We start from the raw sequence: 6,725 nt of genomic DNA on the forward strand, positions 1-6,725 counted from the left end.
ATCGCTACTATCAAATGTGCAATTCTTTTTCGGACCAATTCTCTAGTCTTAAGTCAATATCATGCAGTACGGTTCAGTATTACAAGGCAATGGGACATTTTGCTGAAAACCGATATTGTCTTCATCACCCTGTCGGAAGATGCCACTCACCAATGTGAAAACATATGAGAGGACTCCATCGTTTGCCATATATGTTTTGACATCCGTACAAAAATTCAGCAAAGTATACAAATAATTTTGTACGGCTCCAAATAACCTGAAAACAAACAAATATATTATATTAAAGACAAATACAATAAAATGTGTATAAATAATCAATTAGGTTAGTGTAATGTACCTTATTCAGGTTTAAGCAGATTAAACATGTATCTATACTGGCTTGACTACATGTGTGGTTGTTCTAGTCACACACAAAATTTGTCTTCTCCCACCTAATTAAATTTTTAAATTGATAATTTAGGAAATTTAAATTAACTAGATCAGTGATAAAAAATAAATTGAAAATTGAATAACAACATTACCGAGAACCATAGGCTCGTTCACTAACTGAGCGTCATTAACATGTTTGTAGCTATGGACCATTGTTGGAAATCGCTCCCAAGCCCATAGTTGCAGAAATATGAAGAGGCCCAGCTATCTCTCGAACCTCAAGTCTTGCCTGCTTTGCATAGTTGTCCTATACAAACCAGGCCAAGCATGCTTCACCCACGAATGCCGCCCGCATCATGGAGGTTAGCTAACAGTGGCAAGAACATCAAGTGAACAAAATGACTTGATTTTTTCTGAAAACAAACTTCCACCATCTGTGAGCTCACGAAATTGTGTTCCTAAACCAATATTAAACTTAACCTCGATCCTTTAATCTTGTCGGTAGAATGGGGTCGCACCGAGGTACAATTGACAAACTTCTAACCAGTCATCGTACATCACTCCTCGATGACCGGCTCACCTATCAACAGGTAACCCCAAACAACAACTTCTATGTTCTTGTAGAGTGATAGTGCACTCTTCCCAATAGACATATATGAATGTATGTGTCTCAGGCCTCCATCCTCGACCAAGGCTGTGATCAGATGCCAGATCCAACTGAAATAAATCCTAATCTGGCAAACCCCATAGAATCCAGATGTGTGCAGTAGCAGTAGTATTCGAGAGTGGAGCGGGATAGTGCGTTGGAGAACTGCCTTTCGACACCTGCAAGATATTTCTCCAGTAGTACGTTCTCCCCATACAACAGATGAATCGATGAATGGCCTGGTCGTACAAACATCGGGGATCAACAGATCCTGTGTTATAAGCATGATCTGAAAAAAAAAATATTTATTTCTCAATTAAAATATTTGTTTCTCAATTAGAAGAATAATTTACATACTTAATTAAGAATAATGTACAACTTAATTAGAAGAATAATTGTACAACTAATTAAAAGAATAATGTACAACTTTTTAATAAAAAAAATTGAATATACAACAAATTTATTTGCTTTCCATATATATATATATATATATATTATATATATATCACATGACCAATGAGAAAAAAAGCTAGTTAATCATTTAATGAAAATAACAACAATAACAGAAATTTGAATTATAAGAGAAGAGCGAAGATTGGGTTTCAGAGAGAGCGAGAATTGTGAAGAGATAGTGAATTGAGAGCGAGATTGTAGGAGAGAGGCGGAGAACATACATTCCATAGACGTTGAAGATTGTCCCATCCTACAATCTCACTCTCTTCTACAATCTCGTTTGCATATCTCGCTCTCTCCTACCATCTCGCTTTCAATCTCACAAATCTTGCTCTCAATCTCACTCTCTCTTACAATCTCGCTCTCTCTTCCTTATCGAGGTTGAAGTTTCGACTTAGTGTAAAATTAGCGAGATTTCCTTTTTCTTGTCGAGGTTGAAGTTTCGACTTATGTATGTCGAAACTTCAAACCTTTGACAACCCTTGTTTTCCAAGTTTTTCTTTGTTTTTCGAGTTCTCAACGTTTCGACCTCTACATTTATCGAATCCTCAACCCTTTGATTTCTAGCCTCGAACTCCCAAAACAACAATATTTCTCTAATAAGTTTTCAAAACAACAATATTTTCCCTAATAAGTGTCCACACCACGCCCCAGACCACCTTTTAGCCTAGAAAAAGGCGTGACTGCGCAACAGTTTATCAACCCTTAGGCTGACACTTACTCCTCAAACTCTTGCGGAATAACTCTGATACCAAATACAAATTAATAGTGCAATGGGACGGCTGTAGGCCCACAATTTATTAACTTAGAACTATATATGTTTGAGAAGTATTACAACATTAGATTTACAAGTCCCAAACCCCACAACACCCTAGTCCCTATATGAACAGTAGTAACATGTGTTCAATATTTAACCGTAACCACCTAGCAAACGGTTACAAGCCTTTTAGTCCTTTAGTGGTAGAGCAGATACTGAGCTGTCTTCAAAGGATTTGACCGCTACCTGTGGAGGGGGGGGGGAACAAAAACATTTGAAAATGGGGTGGCTTACGTCAGTGAGTGACCGAGAAAAATATAGTAAATTCTCATGCATAATTTTAGAAAATAGTTTTATCTGAAATATAAACTTTTGCAGCATAAAATATTTTCCAAGCGTAAATGTAAATAAAACTGTTTTAAACATAAAACAGTAAAAATCATTTTTCTCAAATCAAAGTACTGTATAGCTGGTAAATAATCCAACACTAACTACTAGTCCAGAAGAGAACCCTTTTCCTCAATCTCTGGCTTAATTCACCTATGTGCCACACTAAAGTATCTTCACACATTAGGTAACCACTGCGTCAGATTACTTTCTTCTTGTACTTCAGTATCGAGCTATTAGGATACCTTCTCCAACGGACTTCAGTATCCTGTTGGCTTGGTACCTTCTCAAAACGTAACTTCAGTACCAATAGATACCTTCTTCTTGTACTTTCAGTATCTAGTTGGGTGGATGCTCTCCTTTACTTCGGCATCGCATTTTACCAAAAACTATTTATAAACAACTTTTCTCTTTAAAGCATGTAGAGTATACAAAATATACAATATGGCTTTGAAGATGGTAACACATGCTGGATAAAATCAAACGTATGTAAATAGTTTTTCAACAATAGGCATGCGTTCAACAACACAATTCAGATCTTGCTTGGAAACCCACTTATAAAACTAGTAGGCATGAGAATTATTTTCGCAAACAGATTTCTGTAAAACGTTGTAAATCAAACAAGTTTTAAAAACATTTTAGCCACTCACCTCAAATTCCTAAGAACTTTTCACTCTAGTTAGCTCTCGTGCCCCTTTTCACTCCACCCTTGAATCCAGATTCAACTTACAACTTAGATTACTCATAGTTTCGAACTTATTTGAAAATACTTCCTTCTAAAAACTTTATTCTAAAAATGTCTTAGGAAACTTATCTTCAAACTTTCAGCTCAGAATTCCTCGGGGTTTGGCCGGATCTCAAAATCTTCAAAGACTGGCTTCAGACCTGATCCGACAGTCTAACCTTTTGCCTTCTTCCTCAACCTTCAGCCCAGTTCCTTTGAGCTTTTTCTCCGTAGCCCTACTTCTGAAAACTAGACTTTCAGAAGCTTTTAGATGGCTTTTGAAATCACTTCCAAATGCACGAGTAGATTGGGAAGATCTCCTCGTCCAAAATTGACACATTCCTCTGGAACCCTCACTGCCCTCTACTTTCTCTAACGAAATTTATGATTTTTAATGTGATTTAAAATGAAATCTCAACTCCCTATTTATAGGCGTTCAAATTGCTCATGGATTGACAGCACCTACTTGGCTACATGACCAAATGTTTAAATCCTCCCTTTATCAACGTAAGCTGACTTCACCTTGATTCAATGTGTTCTTCCCAATTGCATCCAACACAAATTTCTTAGGGTTTAAAGAATTTCTTTAATCGGACACTAGATTTTAATTGACGTTTGCCCTTACGTCTTCAAACTTTGTTTGTATTCAAATTAGGGTTTTAATGCATAATCCACCCAACGCGAACCAAATACATCACCCAGAAGCTTGCCTCGCCGTTCATATGCATAGGCGAGGCGTGGGCGTGACATTCGAATTGGACAAAGCAAGGCTAACGCATAGCCGTTCTCACTCTTCCGCCTCGGCAGGTGCCTCACTCCACTCTCAGCAGTGTGCACTTTCTCCCACTTTCTCGCTATTCCAACTCTCTCCAATCCCGCTCTCTCTCTCTCACTCTCTTCAACTTTCTTACCAACTTTTCTCTCCACTCTTACTCTCTCCAGCTTTCTCGCTGGCCTCGCTTTCTCCCATCTTCTATCCAATCTCGCTCTCTCCATTTCCTCTCCAATCTCGCTAGTGCTTTGATTCAAATAATCTGCCGCTCTCGTCCATCTTCTCCCAACTTTTCTCCTCCATCTTAATAGCTAACTTATGGACAAATGTTCCTGTAATTTATATATTATGAATATATATATATATAATATATATATATATTAGTTAACCCGTTTACTCACTCACTCATTAATGCTATTTTTACAGAACGGATCTTCCCGATAATTCCAGATAATAAATTTTCTATATTTTCCTTAAGTTCCTTACTTCGTACTTCACCTAATTTTTCATACTTAGCCGAATTCTCCCGATTTTCCAAACTTAATTTTCATATTATTCGCATACTGAAGCTCAACCTAACTTTTATTTTTCCAACTCTTCCGTAACTCAATTCCATATTCTTTTCAAATCCCCATTTCTTCCTTCACCATTTCATATTAACTTTCTCATCAACTTACTCAACTTATTTATACAAATTTAAATAGGGACACACAATTAAGTGAAAAATTAAGATAATTTAAATAAGAAAACACACTTAAGTGTAAAATTGGGATTCGGGGTTCATATTTACCTCCTCCTTATAAAAATTTCGTCTTCGAAATTTCGCCACAAGTCCGTCAGTTAAACAACTGCGGATACTTATTTCTAATTTGCTTCTAAACTTCCCATGTTGCTTCTTCTATAGCATGATTCCGTCATAGCACCTTTACTTATGGGATTGTCATATTCCTCAAGACTTGTTCCTTTCTAACCAGAATCTCTACTGGTTTCTCCTTATACAACAAATTCTCTTTCAACTGTACCGGTTGCTCAGATAATATATGAGTAGGATCTGGCACATATTTTCTAAGCATTACCACATGAAACACATCATGAACACGAGATAATTCCGGAGGTAAATCCAATCGATATGCCATTGGACCAATTCTTTCTATTATCTCATACAGTCCAATATATCTCGGGCTTAACTTCCTTTTTCTACCGAACCTAAGTATTCCTTTCCACGGAGATAATTTCAGAAATACTTTATCATCTATTTCAAACTCTAATTCTCTTCTCTGCTTATCAGCATAACTTTTCTGCCTATCTCAAGCCGTCTAAAGATTATCTCTTATAATCTTAATGCTATCTGATGTCTGTTGTACAAGTTCTGGACCTAGTAATTTCCTTTCACCGACTTCATTCCAGCATATCAGAGTCCTACATGGTCTTCTGTATAGGGCTTCATATGGTGCCATTCCGATACTCGAATGGTAGCTGTTGTTATACGCAAATTCAATTAACGACAGATGCGTATCACAACTACCTTTGAATTGTAACACGCATGCCCTCGGCATGTCTTCCAATGTCTGGATTGTCCGCTCAAACTGACCATCCGTTTGTGGATGAAAAGTGGTACTGAAATATAACTTGGTCCCCATAGCTTTCTGCAAACTAGGCCAAAATTTTAATGTAAATCTGGAGTCTCTATCTGATACAATTGAAATTGGAGCTCCAAACTGACTTACGACTCGATCAATATATAGCTTAGCTAGTTGGTCCTGGGTATAAGTGGCTTTAATAGGTAAAAAACTTAGCTGTTTTTGTCAATCTATCCACAATTACCCATTTACCATTATAGCTTGCTGGTGTCTTAGGTAATCCATACAAGAAATCCATCGTAATATGTTCCCACTTCCATTCTGGTACTGGGAGTGGATTAAGTAATCCTACTGGTTTCTGTCTCTCTGGTTTAACTTGTTGACATATTAGACACTTGTCAACATACTCTGCTATTTCTTTTTTCATACCCGGCCACCAGTACGATTTCTTTACTGTTCTGTACATCTTTGTACTGCCTGGGTGCATAGCATATGCCGAACTATGTGCTTCTTCTAGGATAGCTTGTCTAAGAGCTAAGTCCTTAGGTATGCAAATCCTACCCTCCTTTAGTAGTACTTTGTCTGCTCTTAGTTGATAGTCCGTTCTCAATCCTTTATCCACTTCTTCAGCTAACTTCTTCAGATCAGAATCCTTTAATTGCTCACATAGAATATTTTCTACAAGAGTAGGACGCACTTAAAATAAGGCTAGTAATCCTCCTTTTCGACCTATTGATAATGCTGCCCTAGCATTATACAACTCATGGATCAATTTACCCTTCACTGAATTAATACTAGCTCCAGCTGATCTAGTTTTTGGACTTAAAGCATCAGCTACCGCATTTTCTTTACATGGGTGATAGTCAATTGTACAGTCATAATCTTTAATCAATTCAAGCCATCTTCTCTGTCTTAGGTTTAGTTCCTTTTGATCAAAGATATGCTTTAGACTCTTATGGTCTGTAAATATATGACATCGCTTACCAAACAGGTAATGTCTCCACAATTTTAGAGCTAACACAACTGCTACTAATTCT

The sequence above is a fragment of the Benincasa hispida genome, chromosome 10 (genome assembly GCF_009727055.1).
Source record: "Benincasa hispida cultivar B227 chromosome 10, ASM972705v1, whole genome shotgun sequence".
Lineage (NCBI taxonomy): Eukaryota > Viridiplantae > Streptophyta > Magnoliopsida > Cucurbitales > Cucurbitaceae > Benincasa > Benincasa hispida.